At 37.3% G+C, this 23,972-nt stretch overlaps 1 pseudogene; it reads left to right on the top strand.

The window, feature by feature from the left end:
• Positions 1-15,937: 15,937 nt before the first annotated feature.
• Positions 15,938-17,302, top strand: LOC102492168 (proteasome subunit alpha type-4-like; annotated as a pseudogene).
• Positions 17,303-23,972: the final 6,670 nt, after the last annotated feature.

The following is a 23,972-nucleotide window of genomic DNA, read 5'->3' on the forward strand; positions in this document are numbered from 1 at the left end:
ATAGACTAAAGACTACATTTGTATGTAATTTCCAATCTATTTAGAGACACACTCTATCGGGCCAGCAGATGACAATGGTTAGGTAACTGGACTCTCACATGACCAACAGTGGTTCAAGTCCCAGACTTGGCGGCTTGAAATAAAACTCACGCCAGGTGTGTGTGCGTGCGTGGCCTGGATACCAGGAGGAAAATGGAGAAGGGATTGCAGCATGGCCATCCTCTTGAGGGGTAATTTCTTGCTTTCTCTCTCTTTGTCTCTCTCTCCTTTTCCGGTGAGCACACTTGCCCAATAGCAAAATTCTTTAATAAAGAAAAAATAGGGAACCAGCAGTTAGCGTAATGGCTATGTAGCTGGACTCCCACGTAGTCGACCACGGTTCGTGTCCTGGACCCGGTGGCTTAAAACTCACGCCGGGCGCGTGTGTGTGCGTGCCCAAGATCCCGAGAGGAGAATGGAGGAGAAGGGATTGTGGCGTGACCATCCCCTCTGGGGGGTGATTTCTCGCTTTCTGTCTCTATGTCTCTGTCTGGCGAGCGCACGCGCCCTACAGTGAAAAACCTCTAAAAAAAAAAAAAAAAAAGAAAAAATAATAAAGAGACACAATCCTATGAGGTTTAGTGAGTGCTTTTATTTATACCAATTGTGTACAGCAAGTGGAAGGAAATAATTAGTAGGAAAGTGATCAAAATGAGGAGGTTGATGGGGCTGGCAAGTGGCATGGTGGTTAAAGCTGTTGGACTGCCACATGGCTGACCACAGTTTAAGTCTTGGACCTGGTGGCTTGCTTTCTCACTTCCTCTCTCTCTGATCAAACTGGAAAATAATAATGATAATAATAATAAATAAAGTTAAATAAAGATAAATAAAAATATAGTTAAATAAAGTTAATAAAGTTAAATAAAAATAATTCCTTAAAAAATGAGGAAGTTATTCCCAATTTTTTTTTAAGATCATTATTTTATGTGTTTAGTAACAGCTTATCAAATGACTGGATCTTTTTCATATATCTTTGAAATTTTTGATGGTGTTCACTAAGTCATAGAAATGTTCTCAATTCAAACAGCAATATTGGCTATGTGTGTAGAAAGAAAATTGAACTCTTCAAGTTATTATGATGAGAAGAGTTCATAAGAGCATATCCATCCAAAAAATCAATTATATAATTTACTGTTTTAGTGCAAAAATTCTACTCTTATTTTTAAGAGTCATACCAAGTTTTATATGATTCTAAGAAAGAGATTAAACTTTAAAGATTGGAGAAATATGTTGGGTGGCTCTTATGTCTGGTGGTCAAAAACTGTGCTTCCAGTTATGTATTATCATACATAATAAAGAAAACACTTTCATTTTCTAGGAGGATTTGGGCATTACAGTTTTATGCAGGTTAAAAGAAATAGTTCCAACAGAAATGACTTTTTTCTTCTATTAGTAATGAATCTGGCTAATAAAACAGAAAATTATCTTAAAGAACATATGCTATTATTAAATATAGTTACTGTAGAGGACCAGTGGATACAGAGTATTTGAAGTTGGATTCAAGTTTTTTCATTTCTGTCTTCACTAGAAAGTGGTTTCTTCACTTCAGGACCCTTGTATGAAAGAAAATTGCTATTAGAATATTAAATAAGTTTGTTCCTATGTAATCGCAGGAAAGTGAAAAAAAAAAAATAGACAACTTTTACCTGTGGTGTTTCCAAAACAGTAAAGAATGTGCTTGCTTTAAGAGCTGACAAAAAAACCTCTAAGCCTTGGGGCCAGCAGATGGCATGTGGTTAAGTTGCTGGACTCCCATGTGGTTGAATGTGGTTTGAGTCCCAGACGGGTGACATAATACTTATGCCAGGTGTTTCTGTGTGCATGCCCAAGATCCCAGAGGAGAATAGAGGAGAAGGAATTGTGGTATAGCCATCCCCACTTGGGGGTGATTTCTTGCTTTCTGTTTCTTTGCCTCTCTCTGTCTCTCAGTGAGCATCTGTAGCAAAAATCTCTCGTAAGCAAAAACAACAGAATAAAAAAAAAAATAAAACTCAAAATGATAAGGGTTTTTTGTGGAAGTGAATTTCTAGTATATTTAATATGGTCAAACTACTGGCTATTGACTAGTATTTACATTTGCCCTGCACGTACTTCCTGTATCCCCAGAGACATCAGGGAAGACAGTTAACGCTGGCTATAAGGTTGACTCCCATATAGCCCACTGTGGTTTGAGTCCTGGAACTGGCAGCTTGCTTTCTTACCTTCTCTCTCTCTGTTTCTCTCTGGTCAAATTAAGACATAATAACAATAATAAATAAAATTTTTTAAAAATTCCTTTAAAAATTATTAAAAGTCATTATTTTTAATTTTGCCATGAGGCATGAATACTTGCCAGAGAGTAACAGAGAAAGGAAGAGAGAGGGAAAACATCCCCCCACTGCAGGGAATGGTCACACTGCAATCCTTTCACCTCCTTTCCTGCATTGTGTCAGGATTTTGAGCATGCACAATCACACGCCCAGCTTGTTCCCCAAGCCCCAGGGTGCAGGATTTGAACTGAGAGTCAGTCACATGGATTTGGCTGCTTTAAACACCAGGCCATGAAGCCTGCCCAGAAGTCATTCTTATAATAGGCAAGATGGGGACTTGAATTTGTTTTATTTGAGTAAGTTGAAATAATACTCAAATTTTGTTTTATTTTATTTTATTTTTTTGTAGGGAGGGTATGGATTTTCTGTAAATATCTTCATCCCATTGCAGAATCATCAGGAATATGAATAAGTACATAAATGAAAAAGTAGACATAGGGACAATATTGAGTGAATGCAATGAATGGTAAATAAATCAATAAATTCACTCTGCTCTTGCATTTTGTTCCATCAAAGGAAGAAAGCTTCAACAAAATCACAGTTATAATCTGGATGACATATGTTTATGTTGACATGTGTTAATATTTTCCCAAGTGCCGTTTCCTGGATCTAAAAATTGAACTGGAGAAGCTAAAACTGTTTCTGAATTGATGTCTTTGATAGCCAAATTATGTCTCCTTTATGGAAAGATTGTAGCTAGGAGAAACTGCTTCATTTTCTAGAATAGTAGAACATGATCTCTAGAAATAAGAGCTGTTTTAAAGCAACAGTAATAATTTCTCTTCTCTCTTACCTTTTTGATAGAAAGCAGTGCTATACATCTTTGCTGTGCATATGAATTCCTAAAGGATATGTTAAAAATATAGTATCATCTTTATCCAAGATAGTCTACTTGCATAAATACCGGAATTTATAACTTGCATTGCTTTATCTTCCTTTATGTCTTGGAGATTTCTTGCTTTCTCCTTCTTGCCCTCCCAATGTCAACAAATTGGTATTAAATTCTTAAATATATTTAAATTTTTAAAATATTTTCTCCACAACCATCCATCATAAAAATGTATACATACTGGGGCCAGCAGGTGGCGTAGTGTTTAGGGAACTAACCATGGTTTGAATACCAGACCTGGTGAATTGAAACACTCCAGGTCAGTCTGTGTGTGCCCAGGATTACCAAGAGGAGAATGGGAGAGAAGGGATTGTGGCATGGCCATCTCCCCTGAGAGGATGATTTCTCACTTTCTCTCTTCCTATCTCTTTGGCAAGCAAATGCACCCTATAGCAAAAATCTCTCAGGAAAAGAGTAAAAAGGAATGCACACATATTATTGTATATAGATGAATTTTAAGATCATAATTGTCTCAAAGGATATTTTAATATTTACATTCACTGTGTATTATTATCTTCATTATCATTGTCTCATGAAAGTGACTTCATTCCAACTGTCAAGACCTTCTATTACTTTAATAATACTATAGAATGTCATAGTGTTCTTATATCATCATTTATTCTGCCATTTCATAAATCTCCCGCTTATAGAGATAATAGATATTGAGCCCACATCTTCAGTTTCTTCTTAGCTTTGTTAAGGCTAACAAAAAAACAGGCATAGTCAAGTGGTCACATGTTGGCCTTTCTATCAGCAGGTAGCCAGAAATTAAGGTCCAACCTCTGCTTTAACTCTGTACAAGCTTTACCCAACCCCTACTGCAAAAACAAACAAACAAACAAACAAAAACACATGCACACACATACACAATGATTTAAACAAGCCATTACTGTTTGTTTGTTTGTTTGTTTGTTTTCTTAAGAGTGATTTTTGCTATAGGATGTGTCTACTGGCTGGAGAGACAGACAGAAAAGAAGAAATCACTCCTGGGGGGTATGGCCATGCCTCAATCCTTTCTCCTATTCTCCTCGCCAGATCTTGGACTTCCATGCACAGACATGTCCTTCCTGAGTTTCAGGCCGCCAGGTCCAAGACTCGAACCACAGTTGGCCATGTGGAAGTCCAGCAATGTAACCATTACATCATCTGCTAGTCCCTGTCATTAGTCTTATATAGCCCAAGATAGAATTTCCAATCAACCATCATTAAGCATCAACCACAACTTGGTATAGCACAAATAAATCTGCATTTTTTAGAGAGGAATGGAAAATCGTGTTTGAACTGCCAACTTCCCAGAATCCTTTATGTAATAATAATAATATTTTATCATGTTTTCTGGGCGTTTATATTTTATATAGTCAACAATTTTGTTCACAGCATAGTTAGCAATAAAGTATATGTGGTACAGGAGAGAAGTTGGAAGAAATGGCCTCTACTTTGGAATATTTAATGACTATCTACCAGGTAGTCACTGTCCACTTTATAATTTTTACTGTTTTTCATATTTGAGATTATTATGACAAAATTTTATATCAGGAAAACACAATTACTTTTCTTGAAAAAGGAAAACTGTATTTTGTTCTTTTCTGATCTAGGCTGAGTTATGTACAAAACGTTAGTGTCATTTTTCCTCTTACACCACCAGCAGTTAAATTAGAGCGTAAGAATGAGTAGGTGGGGGCCGGCCAGGTTGGAGGTTGGGGTTGCTGAGTCCCACATGGCCCCCTTTGTGGTTTGAGTCCCAGTCCCAGCAGCTTGAAAATCATGCTGGGCGCAAGTGTATGTTTGGCCAAATCCTGAGAAAATGGAAGAGAAGGGATTTCAGGGTGGTTATCCCTCCTTGGGAGTGATTTCTCACTGTCCCTCTCTGTCTCTCTGACTTTCTTTGGTGAATGCATATGCCTTAAGCAAAAACTTAAAAAAATAAAATAAAATAAAAAACAGGAGTCAGCGAGACGAATGGTTCTTTTTTATATTCATGCATCCCAACTTGGTTTTAGTTAGTTCTCCAAGATTTTCTGTCTTCTCCTCCAAGATATCAGTCTTCTAACCACCTAAGATAGGAGATAAATAATTCTCTATCATAGTCTAATATTCTCATTGCTTTATTTAGCAATGAGACTACACAGGAGAGTTACACCTACAGTTTAGATTTCAGGACAATCTTTATAAACAAAAATAAATTGGAGTGGCTCAAATTCTAGGATTATAAAATTATGAAAAGAAATATATACAAATGAATAGACTGATCCTTTTTATCTCCATAAGAAGAAAAGCTGAACAGTTTTATATTCTGATACATCCAGCTCAATTTGTTTCATTAACAACTTTGCCTGGAATATTTCTCTCTTGTGTGTAAGATATTTTTCTACTAATATAAGAATATTACTCTGATTTGATTGTATTTCTAGCTTGTATTTAGGAGTTAATTAGGCATATCTGTAATTATCTACTTTCACTGTAGAGAACTATACGGCTAAGAGGTGTATACAGGGGCTGAATCCATTTAATGAGACTCGGACAAACATTTGATGTTGCAACACAGAGAAACACACCAAAAATTATAACTATATTAAAAATACCAATAGAAAAAGCAGTTCAAATCAATACTACGAAACTCAATATCATATGTACCATGCCATTAATACTTGGATTTTATCAAACTGAGTTTCATAAAAATTTTGTGACACCTTACCTCCAGCCTACCCTTCAGTTTTTACCCATTAAGCAATAGACCAGAAATGAATTTAATGATATGTTGAGAGGCCTATGTTTTTTCTACTTGCACATTTTATTTTTCCCTTGTTATTATAAATATGCATTTTCTAAGTTCCATGAATCAAAGAAATGTTAGCTATAAATGTGAAACCATTTTCTTCTTCTTGGAATACATAATTCACTGTTTCCTTCCATTTCCGGGTTTTCTGACCTAATACCCAGCTTATAATACGTTTTACAATAGACTCTATTTTTCAATCTGCTGGAATTCAGGGACATATCAAGGTCAATTTTTGCAAGCAAGGATTTAGTTGCATGTTTCAATAACTCTTGCAGAAGCGATAAGCTATCTGCTGTGGTACACTTGTGGATTCTCCAATCAGATGTGGCACTCACGAACAACAGCACTCTACTACAGACAGGGAAGCCCTCTCAGCATATGGTGTGTTAACTCCTTCTGTTTACTTAGCAGCAGAGTAGTTCAAAGTCAGGGAAAAGAAAGGAAAGTGAGGAAAATATTACTGCCAGATTTACTTGTGCTATAAGGTAAAAAATGTCCATAATTATTTATGTAAGAATTCCTGTTGATTGATAAAAATATAATAGTATTAAGTGATACTTCTTAAAGTTAATGATTTTAAAATGTGCGAAAGGAAAATATTGCAAGTGCAAACATACTGTTGACTATTGGAAGATATTTGGCTTATTCTGGGATGAATAAAGATTCTACATGAGGCATCTTTTCAGAGCAGGGTATTGCTGTTTGCCCTGTGAGGGGAAACACAAGGAAAGGTTCCTAAGTTGTGATCATATCTAAAATACAACACATGGCAATTGGTTCCTTGAGCTCCATGATGTCCAAACAGATAATAAATCTGTGAGGATTAGAGTAGAAACTTTAGCATTATTGCCCAATGGTCAAAATGGTCTCTAATGCAGTAAGCAACCCCTCTATGATGGTGGAGAGGATTGGTGTGGATGCTAGTGACAGTAAGGGGAGAAAGTAGTTGGTAGAAAGTGAGTGGTAGATGGTAGGTGTGAGACAAAAAAAAAAAAAGAGACAAAATTATAAATGATAAACTTGTTTACAAGGGAGAAACAAATTTAAACCTTTCTTGTGTATTGTCTGGAATAGTTCACAATAGTGTATAGTTCTTAACTTACCTGTCTTCAGAAGAATACTTTCCCTAAAAGAAATGTCTCACTAGTGTACCTAATGTTTACAATCTTTTACAAAACTGTATTATTGCAACTGGAATTTATTTTTGTTAATTTTTAAATGAATTGAATATTTTGTTTAAAACATTAACAAAAACTTGTAAACTGTATAAAGTGTAAAAGTTCACATTCTGCTTGCTTTGGGGACATGGTTGCATATATCATGTTTAGTGTTAAATGTTGAGTTGTTGAAAAAGTCTCGATGTATTTTTTGCATAGAAAAACCCAGAAAAATGTTATCACTGACAGCCCAATATAAAACCATGATTCTTCGGATGACTGAAAATGTTTCATGTTTTATAATTTTTTGATAAGTCAAATGTAAAATAAAATAAATTCTTAAGGGGGTCTGCAGGTGGCATGGTGGTTCAGGTAATGGATTCCTACATGGACAACTGTGGTTCAAGTCCTGGACCTGAGTCCCAGGCCTACTAGCCTGAAAATCACACTGCACTCCTACGCCCAAAATCCTAGGAGGAGAATGGAGGAGAAGGGATTGCAGTGTGGCCATCCCCCCTGGGGTGATTCCTCACTTACCCTCTTATTGTCTCTCTTAGGCAAGTGTGCATGCCCTATGGCAAAACCCATAAATACATACATGCATACATACATACATACTTACTTACTTACTTACTTAAGAATGACAAAGACACGTTTCAAGAAAAACATTGTTATACAGTCCCCTAATGAAGGATATAATATGTCAATATTCTACAATGAAAAATCCCTAACAGGTTCTTTGGAAAGTTGTGTGTCATACACCAACAGTTCACGTACTTTCCTCTGTTCTTATACACTGTCTCTTGCTGGTCATGATTTTGCCCAAGGTTTTTGAATCATAAATCTCTTAGGAGTTTACTTAAATTTTGCAGGACAGCCTAAAAACTCCTTTTAAATTAACAGCTGATGCACATATTCAGGCAAAATTTTGTTTTTTAAAACTGAAGTGTCATGAGAAGGAAGTTTCCTTTTCAATATTGTGTTTCTAAAACTCAGGTTTTATCATTTCAATTCATGTTGTTTATTGTCAGAGGCTTTACAGAGAGGAAGAGATGTATAAGGAGACAATAGACTACCACCCAGGATCTACTATCTCCACAGGGTATAAACCACTATAATTAGTAATTCAAATAGGCCTGCCAAACTATATTTTTAGTTATGAAATATGTACAAAGGGACTTCAAAAAGCACATAGATTGCAAATTTTTTACATCCACATACAGTTAGATTTTAATTCTATTTCCATGAATTTTGTGAAGTACACTCATATTGCTCTCCATTATTCCATATATTCTGATTTCCCTCATTAGACACTAATAAATAATGAATAATCCAACTAGGTCCTATTAGGGCAGTACTTCTGCTCTGTACGTTGTGAGTCATAAACGATTATAAAATTCATTCACTGAGGCCTTAGAGAATGTGGATACCAGAACTACATTTTAGTTCAAATAAAAAAAGATAAACTATAATAGAAAATTAACTATCTAAGGACTTTATCCAAAAGTAAACATTGCTTTGTGAATACTGTGACATTATCTTTAAAGTATGTACTAACTGTGGTCAGTAAAAAGCAGAGAAAAAGGAAAGCAACCAATGTCAAACATTCACTGAAACAATTTAAATAAAAATATGCTAAAAGATGTTTCTTGTCACCATCAAAGGCACACACACACACACACACACACACACACACACACACAAAAGATACAGAAATGCTGGAACCAGCAGTTAGCGTAATAGCTATGTCACTGGACTCCCATGTAGTCTACCGTGGTTCTAGTCCTGGACCCAGTGGCTTAAACTCATGCCAGGCGCATGTGCGTGCATGCCCAAGATCCCGAGAGGAGAATGGAGGAGAAGGGATTGTGGCATGGCCATCCTCCCTGGGGGGTGATTTCTCACGTTCTATCTCTCTGTCTCTGTCTTTCTGGTGAGCCCACACGCCCTATAGCAAAAACCTCTCCAAAAAAAATTGCTTTCCAACAGATATACTCAACTGAAGGATTGAAATGAACTTTTAATGAGAATCTGATATGCTGGAGATTACACTAGATGCTTTCATATATATAGTCATCCCAAGTATCCAAAGGAATTACACTTTCAGTATTCAAAAGCAAGGCAGAGATTGAGACAACCTATATAATTTATGCAAGTTACAGACTTTCTAGTTTTAAAAATTGGGACTAAAACTCAGGTCTGGCTCCACTGCTATTCCTACCTAGATCTAACTACCAGAGCACTTATTTCTCCACCAAGGGCTTTATATCTTTTTGGTCCTAAGACCCCCAGAGTTGTCTTCAGCTAACACCTAAGCAGTTGGTGGCCAGGAGGTTTGCTGTAGATATGATGCCTTGCCTCTTACAACAGATGCATGTTTACGCTAATTATCTTTTATTCCTAAGTTATCAAAAATGATTTTTCTGTGTAAGTAATTAACAAAATATAACTCTTTAAAAAATCTAACTTATATCATTAACCAGTGATGTAAATAATAATAAAGTACTGGTCTATAATAAGTTAACAATAAAATATATCTTGCTATGCTATCAGAGCGCTATCTTTTATGTGTAATAAATTCAGGCAAAAAAATAAGTTTTTTTTTTTTTTGCTCTGTATTTATAACCAAAGGTATATAAGAACTTATCATATCCTTCAAATTTTGAAAATGTGATCCGGAAAATAGGTAAAATACATCCTTTCTCTTGGTCCAACAGCTTTCTACACTTGCCATTTTATGAAAGCTAATCATGCATATTTAGAATTAAAGTTTTAATTAGTCTTTCATAAAGAAAGAAAAATCTAAATGGAGTCTGAGGACAAACGCAAAAGACAGCTTTGCGTTAGACTCAGAGTTTTCCCTTCTTTTACTAATGGGGTCTTTGTTCTTTGATCATATTTTTAAGTATTCCCTTATCAACCATGTAACCCACATCCATGCCTCACAAGCAAATTGTCCTCTCAGGCAAATAGACATACTTCTGTTCTAAGAGACTGTCCAGGGTCACCCCCTAGGGAGAAAGTCATTCTGCAATCCCTTCTCCATTCTCACCCTGAAATTTTGGACATGCATGCACATGCTCCTGGTATTTTCAAGCCATCTTGTTCAGAACTTGAACCACAGGTGACCATGTGGGACTTCAGTCAACTCAACCGCCACACCACCTGCTGGTCCCTTTACTCCCATTTCTATGTAATTGCATCATCATTTTCCAGCCTTCATTATTCATTTCAGCTACCACTTCTTCCAACATAAAGCACTTTTTATTCTGTGGCAGAGCAGCCAGGCATTGAGATGGTTAATGTGTACCTATCAGAGTGAGAAAACACAGAACACTGTGCTCACTCTGTCCTGAAATTGGGAACACATGACCACACTGGCCAGATCGAATTTCTACCTGTTCCCTCAACATGTCTCACAGCCCTGCTACTATCTCGGCAGCTACAAAAACCGTAATGAATGCTTACTGCCACACCGGTGCCTCTTCCTCAATTCAAAAAAAAAAAATCAGACAGTCTGGGTCACATTCTTCAGAGCCTTCTAGCCCCCCCATGATAGATCATTCCTTGTCTTGTGTGTTTCATCTCACTTGTGTTCCCGTGGGTCCTACCTTTTCACTGTGCTGGATGCAATAAGTGACTTGAATCCTGGACCCTCAGATAACCTCTCACGGTCTGACCATTCCACAACATTATTCAACACAAAGATTGGTAAATAGCCACCTTAAGTCCTAACGCCCTCAGTATTCACCACTATTGTACTCTCTCTGCCCACAGCTCAGTCTAAACTGGAGGCTCCTTATGGACGAGAACTGTTCTTAATCATCTATGTATATTTGACACTTAAATCCTACATTTAAAGAAGAGAGAAGTAAAAAAAAAAATAAAAAAAGAGTTGAGAAATAAAGCTGATTATTAATGTTCCTATGACCACAAAAATTTCTCTTATCCTACATGGCATCTACTGCAATTCAGTTTTTAATGTAGTTAGATATGCTGAAATCAGTATTATAGAGTATTTTAGGTACACCACTTTTTAAAAAAAATCACATGTGTGTACATCTATATATGTCTATGCATATATATGTAATCTGATTTAATTTTATCTATACTCATCTATAATCAAAGCGAAGCTTCATTTTAAATTATCAAGAGACATCTTTATGGGTGGGCACATGAGATGATTGCTATGGTTCTATGCTATTAAGGGAAATAGCACCTGCTCTAACTAATTCAGATAAGTACCAGGTAGAAGGAGACAGGGTATCCACCAGGTGGTGGTAATTAGAAGCTGAGACAGACACTCATACTCAACTATAGACTGTCTCCCACCCACAGGAAGACCGAATCCTAGGCATTACTGCCCATCTCTTCATTTCTACATTCAACTTACTCACTTTGCTCATTTTTTCTATTTGCAAATATTTTCCTAATTTCCTTTTTTTTTTTAAAGAGAGATTTTTGCTATAATGCGTATGGACTCACCGGAGAGACAGTGAAAAAGCACCCCATGGGGTATCGCCAGGCCATAGTCCCTTTTCCTCCATTTTCCTGTTAGTATTTTGAGCATGCACACACATGTGCCCAGCACATTGTAAGTCACCTGTTCTGGGATTCAAGCTACAGTCAACCTCATGGGAATCCAGCAACATAACCATTCTGCCAGCTGCTGGTTCCCCTAATTTCCATTTGTTTCCAATTTTTAATGATTTATTTTACTTTATTTAGTATTGTTATTATTTTTTAATTTGCTGTAGGGCACATGCACTCACCAGAGAGAGACAATGAGCAAGAACAAGAGAAAGTGAGAAAGCAAGTCACCAGTTTCAGGACTTGAACCACCATTGGCCATTTGGGAGTTCAACACCTTAACCATCATGCCACCTGCTGGCACCTCCTAATTTTCTTTTAATTAGATCTTTCATTTTTAAAATGGTTTGGGTAAAGAGCAACACAGAGTATACATCATATACAAGAGAAATTCTTGCAAATTAATCTGAGTTTTAAAAATCAGTTTGGTTTGGTCCTGTAGACATTCACTCTCCTGTTTTTCATTCTCCATAGCTCCTGGTTCTTGGAGATTTTTTTTCCTCATCTTCCTTGATAACTTTAATGAAGATATCAGAGAATATGACTACCTTCTTTTTGCCCACAAATAGTTTGACTAAAGGGTAATTTTAAATATGAAATATTTATAGTCCAGTGTCCATTTGTCTCTAGTCTGTGGATTGTCTAACAGTATAATTCTCACAATAAGTGATCAGCTTTCTATGATTTTTATGAAAACTAGCTCCATATCATAATAGCCATATTTATATATCCCTTATAAACTCAATTCTCATATTTGTTTTAGTTCCTTTTTTAATTTTCTCTCTCTTTTTCTTTCCTTTTCTCTCTCTCTCTTTTTTTTTTTTTTTTTTTTTTTTTTTTTTTAAGGGGTGCCATTCCTGATGCCTTTTCTTTTCTCTTTTTTTTTTTTTTTTCATTTAAAGGGTACATGTGCTTGCTGGAGGGAGACAGAGTCAGAGAGAGAGGGAAAGTGAGAAATCACCCCCATTCCCCACAAGGAGAATGGCCACACCACAATCCCTTCTCATCCCTTCTCCTCTCTGGATGTTGGCATACACGCATATGCACCTGACATGATTTAGAAGCCATCAGGGCCAGGATTGAAACTGCACTCAGCCATGTGGGAGTCCAGTGCCTTACCTGCTATACCACCTGGTGGTCCCTGTTGTAGATTTTTATTACAACCCTATACCCCTTTCAACCTAACTATAGTTACTTTTAGGTATTTCAGATGACATAAATGAGCATACCATTTCCAATTTCTCTATGTACATTTTCTTTCTCTTTCCTCTTTGTTTTTAAAATCTGCCAGAGTGCATGCACTCACCAAAGAGAGACAGAGCGACATAAAGCACCCCCTAGTGGGGTGTGGTTACATTGCAATCTCTTCTCTATTTCTCCATCCTGGTGGGATTTGAAGCACACATCCATACACACCCAGCAGGGCTTTCAAGCCTCCATGGCTGGGGCTCACACTGTATGGTCAGCCTTGTCGTATCCAGTTCCCTTAAACACCAGGCAATAAGACTGGTGCTCAATGCATGTTTTCAAATTAAAAGATCTACTGACCCAACCTGGTGGCAGAGTCAGTAGCAAACTGAACTGCAAGACTGGAAGAGGAGCCACATAGCCAACTGTGGGTTTGGATCTCAGAGTCAATCTGAAAACACACCAGACACAGGAATATGTACCCAAGGTTCTAAAGAGCTAGATGACTGGGAAAAGAGGATTACAATGTGATGAGTTGAGGTCAAGGATGCTCTCTGTCTCTCTGCTCTCTCTAGTACATGTGCTCTCTATTATGAATAAAATAAATCAAAGTTTAAAGAGATTTCCTGGCTCCCCCAACTTTAACAGGGCATTTAATCTGTTGAGTACATATATATTAGACTGTTAACAGACTCCAAGGCTCAGATATTTTCATGCAGTGTTTTGAGGAGTACCCCAGGGATCAACATTATTGAATGATATTTTAAAGTTAGGGCAGTATTCCTTGAACCGCAAGACCCAGTACCACTATCACGTCTAGTACTGCATTCACCATGATAGGAAACTTTATCTTCTATGATTCATACTTAGATACCTTCTCTCCCCTTCCTAACTGCTGTCCTCTGTTGCTCTTCCAGTTATTACCCTGCATTGAATGAAGTATGTTGATAATTGTGCTAAACTCTCACTGTCCACCTCAAAACATGGCACCAGTGTGTGAAATGGGTATAATGTGGTTCATCCATCTAAACTTCTGGCCTCTCCTTTGAATTCCTCTTCTCCACGCCACCTTGTCTGTCTGCTCTCACTGTCAAATCTTCCTAAGAACTTTCCATCTTTAGTAATTTGATACTTCTGTTAAAGGGGAGATATTGGGTCTTCGGAAAAGTCATGACTATTTTTCTATGTTCCTTTGCAAAAATGCATCATGGCTTTTTTGACAACCCGAGAGAAGCCACCGCACAGAGTGTTATCAGACTTTCTCTTTCTAGACAAGATCTTTGTCCTAAGTAAACCTCCTTTCTCATTACAAAAAGGAATTATTGCTCCCTAAAACAAAATATTTGACAGGTCCTATCCTTGGTCTATAATCACATTTGAATATGCACATGCATACTCACACACACTCACACACCACTTGACTCTCTTGTTCATGTCACTCAGTCTACTTCTAGCCTTCTCATCTCATGCCAGCTAAACTGTTCTTTGGAAAATTATCTCCATATAACTGAAGTCAAGATACATTTACTATTCCTAAACTTATTTTAACTCAAAATTGCATTTAAAACTGTTGCCCACTATAGTTTTTGTTTTATTCTGTTCTTAGGAAAATGCTATATGTTCTTGAATGTTGTTACCATGGTCAAGAAGGTTAAAGAGAAATAGCATAGTGAGACAAATATACTAAACTTTGAAAAATTTAATTGGCAGTCTATGAGGTAAAAATAGAGGCATTATTATGGTGGAAAATTGTACTTCAAAATGAGAGAAAAGTTGGCTTTCAATAACTACATGCTTTTTTTTTTTTAAGAGGTTTTTTTCCTTAGGGTGCATGTGTTCACCTGAGAAGACAGAAAGAGACAGAGATTGTGAGAGGGAAAGTGAGAAATACCCCCAGAAGGGATGGCCACATTGCAATCCCTTCTCTTCCGTTCTCCTCCTGGGATCTTGGGCATGCACACACACACATACCTAGTGTGAGTTTCAAGTCGCTGTGTCTGAGACTCAAAACATGGCTGGCCATGTAGGAATCTAGCAACTTAACTGCTATTCCATCTGTTGGCCCACTACATGTTTTTTTTCAAAATATTACAGATTCACATTATTACCATTACAATTTCAAGATGTTTTGAAAGATCTAACTAATACAGTAGGAAAGAAAAAAGAAAATGTAGAGTTATAGAACAGAACATAAAGATATTTTAAATGCTGTTGTACATTTTCTATCTAAAATCAATTAAAACTCATTAAAATATCAATTTATCAATGTTATATAATATATTAAATTTCATCCATTTTTCTTATAAATTGATAATAAAAATTTAGAAGACACAATAAAGAAATTTCTTTAATTTATACTAAAACATTAAATATAAATCTTCAGAAATGATCTTAGCAAAAATATTCAAGTCAATGTGTACCCTTATATAAGTTGTGCTGACACAAGAGTTTTCTGAATAGCAAGAAAAGCGGGGAATTTTTAAAACAATTTTTTCCTCACTGAGTGTCAGTTCTTTTGTATTTTTTCTTCGATAAATTTTCGCCTGATTTTTTCAAAATACACTCTCTTTATGAAATATGTTGGATTTATTTTAAAAAGATATAAATAAGGACCCAAAACACAGAGATGTATTTATTAGGGTGGATAATAATAGTAAATTTGCCAGTAATTCTCACATTATTTTAAGCTTAATATAAAATATTCCAACATCTGTGTCTAAAATATATTACCTGAATACATTCTCAAGTAACTAATTTCAAAAGGCACATAATGGCATATGTTATTATATATTTGATGATCTGCTTTCGTTTCCACTGAAAGGATAAGCACATTTGAACTCTGTAAGATTCTAAATACAAGGGGCCACATTCAGCAGCTGCTGGGGCCACGATGGTGGTTTCTCTACCGTGCAGTAAAGCGCGCAGTATAGATCACATCACAACACTTCAATGTCCCTCCTCTGTCATTATATAAAATTCAGCAAACATGTCTCAAAGATATGACTCCAGGACCACTGTATTTTCCCCAGAAGGTCACTTATACCAAGTCGAATATGCCATGGAAGCTACTGGACACGCGGGCACCTGTTTGGGAATTTTAGCAAATGACAGGCTTTTGCTTGTAACGGAGAGACGCAACATCCACAAGCTTCTCGATTAAGTCTTTTTTCTGAAAAGATTTATAAACTCAACGAGGACATGTCTTGTAGTGTGGCAGGCATAACCTCTGACACCCATGTCCTGACTAATGAACTGAGTCTCATTGCTCAAATGTATTAATTAATTTATTTATTTATTTATTTTTGGAGAGGTTTTTGTTATAGGGAGAGTGCGCTCACCAGAAAGAGAGAGACATAGAGACAGAAAGTGAAAAATCACCCCCCAGAGGGGATGGCCACGCCGCAATCCCTTCTCCTTCATTCTCATCTTGGGATCTTGGGCACACACACACATGTGCCTGGCATGACTTTAAGCCACCGGGTCCGGGACTTGAACTGCTGTCTACTACATGGGAGTCCAGCAGCATAGCCATTACACCAACTGCTGGTCCCGCTCAAAGGTATTTGTGGCAGTATCAGGAGCCAATTCCCTGTGTGCAGTTGATTATGGCGCTCTGTGATATCAAACAACTTTATACACCGTTTGGAGGAAAACGTCCCTTTGGTGTACTTTGCTGTACATTGGCTGGGACAAGCACTATGGCTTTCAGCTCTATCAGAGTGTACCTAGTGGAAATAATGGGGGCTGGAAAGACACATGCATTGGAAATCAAAGCACTGCAGCCGTGTCAATGTTGAAACAGGATTACAAAGGAGGAGAAATGACCTTGAAATGAGGACTTGCATTAACTATCAAAGTACTAAATAAGACCATGGACGTTAGGAAACTGTCTGCTGGAAAGGTGGAAATTGCCACGCTGGCAAGTGAGAACTAGAAAGACCGTGATCAGAGTTCTCAAACGAAAGGAGGTGGGGCAGTGGATCAAAAATCGTGAGAAACAGGACCAGCAGTTGATGTAATGGCTATGTCACTGAACTCCCGTGTAGTAGACTGTTGTTTGAGTCCCGGATCCAGTGGCTTAAACTCATGCCGGGCACATGTGCATGTGTGCCCAAGACCCCGAGAGGAGAATGGAGGAGAAGGGATTGTGGCATGTCCATCCCCCGTAAGGGGGGTGATTTCTCATTTTCTGTCTCTCTGTCTCTCTGGTGAGTGCACATGCCCTATAATAAAAACCTCTCCAATCAATCAATCAATCAATCAATCAATCAATAAATAAATAAAACCACGAGGAAGAAGCCAAAGCTGAGCACAAGAAAAAGAAAAAGAACAGAAAGAAAAGGGTAAATAGATAAAGTCAGGGATTTGTACATTTGGGGCACCATAACAGTGTAAAAGCCATCCTACTCTCCCACACTAGGAAGTATTTCCCAATTTTTTAAGGCGTACAGTGGAGAAATAGGATACTACATACTGCATTGGGTCCCTGTCCTTCCTGATCACTGACTACCTCCTTGTAAGAATGATAGTAACTCGTCAGGGACCACTTCATCTTCCCCAAACAGACCCCTTTTCTTTTTTTTTTTTTTTTGAATAAAACTTAGAAAGAATGGAGGAAAAAAATTCTAAATACTTACTTTTATTGATTTCTGCCTATATCATGTAGCACTGGAAATTTTTTTTTGTCAGTTTCAGCAAGTGTTTCATTTTTCAGGGTTTTTTTTTTTTTGTTCTTTTGTTGTTGTTGTTGTTGTTGTTGTTTTTAATCCTCACTTAGTTCCCTGCAGGTGACACCATGTTTAAAGCACTGGGGTCACACATAGCCAATCACCACTCAGGTCTCAGACTGGTGGCTTGAACATCACGCTGGGTGCGTGTACATGTGTGCCCAAAATCTCAGGAGGAGAGTGGACAAAAAGGGATTGTGGTGTGGCCATTGCCCCTGGGGGGGGGGTCCTTTCCTACTTCCTCTCTCTTTATCTCTCTTTGTGTCACTATGATGAGCACACGCATCCTATGGCAACAATCTTTAAAAAAAAATCCTTAATTGAGATGTTGAGAACTTCCTTACCTTTGAAAAAGATAAAAAGCTAGCATCTGTTTCAGCATGTATATATTTATCTCAGAGAAGATAACCCTTCACATCTAGGAATAAATGTGTTTTCATGTTTTCTGTGCCTCTGTGGAACATTAACTATAGATACATATCTATACATAATATAGATACCGTAGCTTGTGTTTTGCTTCCCTAACTTTTATTATTGCATAAATTTCACTTTGTGTTGTTTGTTTGTTTATTTCCCTTTGAGGGAAATCTATTCAGTTCACCTTTTACACTACTGATTCAGTTATCAGTGTCTGTAGTTGTGGTCTTACTACTCACAGATGTGATTTTAATTCTTCTATTGGTTCTTACCTTAATTCAATTCTCTTCATTTTCTTCAGTTTAATTTCAGAATTATTTGCACCTTGTGTTTTCCTTTTCTTCCTTTATATATATAGAAGTGTCAGATATTTCTGACACCATTTTTTTTTCTGGATTTTATTCCTCATTGTCAAACGTCAAGATGTGTGCTTTGAAACAAAATTAACTTTTGCTTATGGTTCCAAAATGTATATACATTTACAGAAGGCGCTTGCTCCCCTGAGACAAATCTTCAGATCAATTTTGTGATAATTTAAAATCTTTTTCAGATCTGTACCCAGATTGCAATTTTATTTTATTTTTAAAGAATTATTTCATTCGTTTTCATCATTATTATTTGCTTAATTTGACCAGCGAGAGACAGACGGAAAGGAAAGTAGGGAAGCAAGCTTCCAGATCTAGGACTCAGTTCTGCCTACCAAGTACTAGCATCTCTTTTTCTTTCTTCAGTGTCTTCCTCCATGTAATCCTCTGGTTGTGGCTGTTCTTTTTCAATCTCCACTGTTTACAATGCTGGGCTAGAAAAGTCCAGGTTATTTTATGGTACAAATTCTTTCAAATGACTTTTCTAATCCTCTTTGCCAGGCAGAACTATTTACTGTGCCAGGCAATCTTTCCAAGAGTTTCTGTTGTCTTCCTTGAGATCTACCTTAGTTCCATAATTTTCTGATCATATCTTCAAATATGACATTCCAGTCAAAGCCCTGGCAATAAAGAGTATTTCAAATTTCTAATGCAAGGCAACAAAGTAAAAAGGGATACAAAAAGAATTAAAAAAGAAAAAATAAAGCTAAAAAAATGAAAACACAGCAGGACACACTTCAGATTTAAATGGCTTCTGAAATTAGCAAGAGAATGAAGAGGTCAAAGGTGAGAAGAAGTGTTCTAAGAATTAAAAAGAAAAAAATTTCAAAGAAAGAGTCACTGAGACAGAGAAAAGACAGAGGTTGCCTGACCATTCTGAGCTTTTCTGGGGTCCAGAAGGTGGGGTTTAGAGCAGAGATTTCCAAAACTACCACTATTAGAAGTTAGACTTTCAGGGCCAGTGGTGGCATGGTGGTTAAGGTGCTGGACGTGGCTGACCATGGTTCTAGTTGAAGACTTGGTGGCTTGCTTTCTCACTTTTTCCTCTTTTTCCCACCCCCAGGTCAAGTTAAAATGAGTTAATAAATAAAGTTGAATAAAATTATACTATATATATTTTTTTAAAGTTTGACTTTCTTGGGATCAGCAGGTGGAGTAGTGGTTAAGGCACTGGATTTTCACATGAGTGGCCATGGTTCGAGTCCTAATCTGGCACCTTGAAATTACACCAGGCACATGTATGTACATGCCCAAAATCCTGAGAGGAGAATGGAGGAGAAGGATATCACGCTGGCAAGCACACGTGCCCTATTGCATAAAACAAATAAACAAACAAAAGTTGGAATTTCTTAAGCTAGTGAACAAGTTTATCCACTGGTATGAGAGAAGCTGCAACAAAACTACTCTCCTTTAGAAAAAAAGAAATATCTGTTTTGGTGCTTGACATTAGGTTCTATTCTCTTAGAACATGGTTTTTCCAACATAGTTTTTAGAGCTTAAGAATTTAGTTTATTTCTAAATTTGCTGGATGTAGACAGGAAGTATAGCTAAATGGTTAATGACAATGATTTTTTGAGCATAATGGTTGTGTTTCATACCACTGCTCTGCTACTCAGTATATGAGAGTGGGCATATCTGCTTGGGTACTGAAACAGAGGTAAATCTAATACTACCTGGTATTCATCAATTTGCTTTTAAGCAAAAAAAAAAAAAAAAAAAAATTGCTTTTAGAATTATCAAACAAATACTATCCTTGAAGAAATTATTTATTTCCATTAACTACTGAAAGTTGAGAAGGGACACATCTTTATTTTGAAATCAACAATGATCTCTCTTGTACCTATAATGAAAGAGCCTTTGCTTGATAATCGTAAAACATTCAGACTCACAATCACATTAGAAGATAAAAGTATGGAATGTAGAGAACTGGGACACTATGTCTGTCTTTCATCATAGAATGGTAAGATTTCGCTTTTGAACATACATTGTATAAATACATTTATGAAGAATTGGGGATGGGGGCTGGCAGATGGTATGGTGGTTGGGGCACTGGACTCCCATGTGACTGACCATGGTTTAAGACCCAGACCAGGTGGTTTAATTTCTCTCTCACTGTCTCTCTTGGTCTCTCCATGTTCAAATCAAATAATAATAATAAATAAAATTAAAATGTATAATTCTTTTAAAAAGAATTAGGCATAAAAACCATTTTGCTTATGAAGATTTCATTCAATTAATTAAGCTGGAGAGTGGCTGTACAGGAGATCATGGTGATGTTACAACAAATTCTTTGAGACATGAATTTAAATACAGGATTAATGTCTTAGGGACCAACAGGTGGCATAATATTTCCATCAATAGATTCCCACATAGTCAACCATGGTTTGAGACCTGGGCCCAGTGGCTTAAACTCATGCTATGTGTGTGTGGGGGGGGTATGTGCCCAAGATCCCCAGAGGAGAATGGAGGAGAAGGGAGTGCAACATGGCCATCCCCCCTCCTGGAGGGGTGATTTCTCGGTTTCTGTCTCTCTATGTCCCTCTGTCTTTCTGGTGATAACATGTGCCCTACAGCAAAAAGAACTCTCTTAAAAAAAAAAAAAGAAAAAAAAAAGATTTGAGTCTCACTCCAAATAATATGTTGTCATACAGATCGCATGACAGAAACTCATATACAAAAGAGCAGTCATAATCCATTGCATGATTACTTTCATTTTCGCTTACTTGAAACCATCTGGCATCTTATTATAGGTTGTTTTCTCTTGATATATACCTAAGTTGTACATACCACTAACTTTGATATAAATTATAGTTTATATGAAGCTAGAAAATATTTTAAATTGTTAATATATGGTTCTAAGTGCAAATAGTTCGTGTAAATGGAAAAATACCCTCTCTCAATACTTGAATAAAATGTAAAACTAGATGAGGAAAATTAGTATAAATTATTGGATCTGCATTCCAATACATGAAAGAGTTACTGCATGGGAAGTAGGTATTTTTTCTGGAATTATAGAGTAGTACAGTGGAGAAGTTCATTGGAGGCACTTGGTTATTTCTTTTTGTACTTTTTGAAGTGCCTTGTGCATACAGCAACTTGCTAGGAGGAACTTTCCTCTGGCATTTTGTTGACTTGGAAGGATTTATTCTGGAGGTTTACTCTTGATGTCTCCCCGTTCTTCAGGGAAGAATGACTTTTTTGGTGGGTAAGACCAGGAGACAAAAATGAGAGTCTATGGCCCAAGTCTATACTCATTGTTTTAAATGTCTTTGGAGGATGATCAGGGCAAAGCTCAGCTTCTGAGGCAGATGGGAAATCCTGACCTGTTCTGCACGTAATACTGAAAGTTCAACGTGACTTGAGGCAGTGAGGCTTGGTAACTGTGACTACTTCATAGACCCAAACTTGCTCTCAAGAGGGTCTTCGCAAGATAAAAATGGGTGAAAGGAATAGTAAGTCTAGTTGTGGTTATGCATGTAAATTATATTATTCACTTAAACCAACAGAAAAGATGATACTATTTAGTCATATTATACCTGTCAAAGTTTTGTCAATTCATTAATTGCTTCATATATTGAAGGTGATCCGAAGGGACCCCAACTCCTGGGAACCCAAAGTCACAATTTCTTTTTTGACACTCACAATTCGTGCAACAATTAGATTATCTTGCAGGAAGGACTGGGCCAGTCCTCTTCTCTATGGGCATACCTAGTAGTTTGAGAATCAACTTGTTAAATATATTGTAAAAATGTGATGTACTAGCCAGGGATTTGTAATATGCTGTTTAATGTTCAAAATTGCCCTTAAGGCACTCTGCACTCACTTGTCTGCATTGCTTACAGAAGTGTAGATTGATGGATTGCACCTAGTTTAAAGAGTTATACAGCCTGTCTTTAAGCAACATGACCAGCGAGATATAAAACACCCCTCTGTAAACCTGTGCTGCGTCTCCCCTGAAACTGAAATAGAGGGAGTATATCTCAGTAGTTAATTGTCTAAAAGACAGAGTGATTCCTTTACTGCTCTATAAGGACCCTAGGGCTATATGCCTGAAGATATTTACACTTCTCCAGTTGTCTGTACTCTTTCCTGTTGACTCTATCTTTACTTTTATTTTATTATTTATTTATTTATTTTTGAGAGTTTTTTTGCTATAGGGCATGTGCGCTCACTAGAGACAGAAAGTGAGAAATCACCCCCAGGGGAGATGGCCATGCTGCAATCCCTTCTCCTCCATTCTCCTCTCGGGATCTTGGGCATGCATGCACACGCGTCCTATGTGAGTTTAAGCCACCAGGTCCAGGACTCAAACCATGGTCGACTACGTGGGAGTCCAGCGACTTAGCCATTACACTAACTGCTGGTCCCTCTATCTTTACTTTTATTAAAGACGAACTCAAGTGTGTCTTGTGGAATCACAAGGATCCTTTCATTTACTCACTCTGTGTAATTAATTCAAAGTTGCAAAATTAAGGAAAGTGTCTCTTTAGGTTGGTACAAGATCAAGAGTTCACTCAAAAATGGTACCTATTATAAATGGGACAGTCATTACTACCAAATGCATTTTATCAGTATTATGGGTGGCATTTTGATGTCTTCTGCATTTACAACATACTATATGAAGTGAGCAAAAATGTATAACAAGTTATCTCTGGCCTTGGAGGAAGTTAAACTTATTATGGGATTCAACAAATATTTAATGCTTCCCTATTTTAGGAGTTTTGATGTACACTGAGGAATCAGTGATGTGAGAGACACAGCCTCTTCTATTAAAATAGACAGTAGTCTAATTACTCAATGTGTATACTAATAATAACAGATATTACTTGTCATGAAAATATCATTATGTATTATCTATGTGTATATATATATACATATATATCTGTGCTAATTTTGTAATATGTAATGAGTAGTACTTTTTTTTCAAGTTTTCATATGGTGCTTGAGCTTACCACCTGAGAGAGAAAGAGAAAGACAGTCAGAAGAAAATAGAGAAATCACTCCCCAAGGGGATGTCCATGCTGCACTCCCTTCTCCCCTGTCCTCCTCCTGCGATTTGGGGCATGTACACACACACGTCCAGTGTGATTTTCAATCTGCTATGTCTGGGACCCAAACTTTGGTTGGCCATGTGGGAGTACAACATCTTTTTTTTGAGAGATTTTCACTATAGGGCGCGTGCGCTCGCCAGACAGACAGAGAGAGACATTAGAGACAGAAAGTGAGAAATCACCCCCCAGGGGGGATGGCCACGCCACAATACCTTCTCCTCCATTCTCCTCTCGGGATCCTGGGCATGCACGCACACGCGCCCGGCGTGAGTTTTAAGCCACCGGGTCCGGGACGCGAACCGCGGTCGACTATGTCGGAGTCCAGCGACATAGCCATTACGCTAACTGCTGGTTCCCGGAGTACAACATCTTAACCACCATGCCACCTGCTGGTCCTTTCAGCTTCTGTACTTAAAACATTACCTTATTGTACTTATAACAAAAATATAATCTGAGGGAAA

Source organism: Tupaia chinensis, unplaced genomic scaffold (genome assembly GCF_000334495.1).
Source record: "Tupaia chinensis unplaced genomic scaffold, TupChi_1.0 Scaffold000370_1, whole genome shotgun sequence".
In the NCBI taxonomy this organism is placed as follows: Eukaryota; Metazoa; Chordata; class Mammalia; order Scandentia; family Tupaiidae; genus Tupaia; species Tupaia belangeri.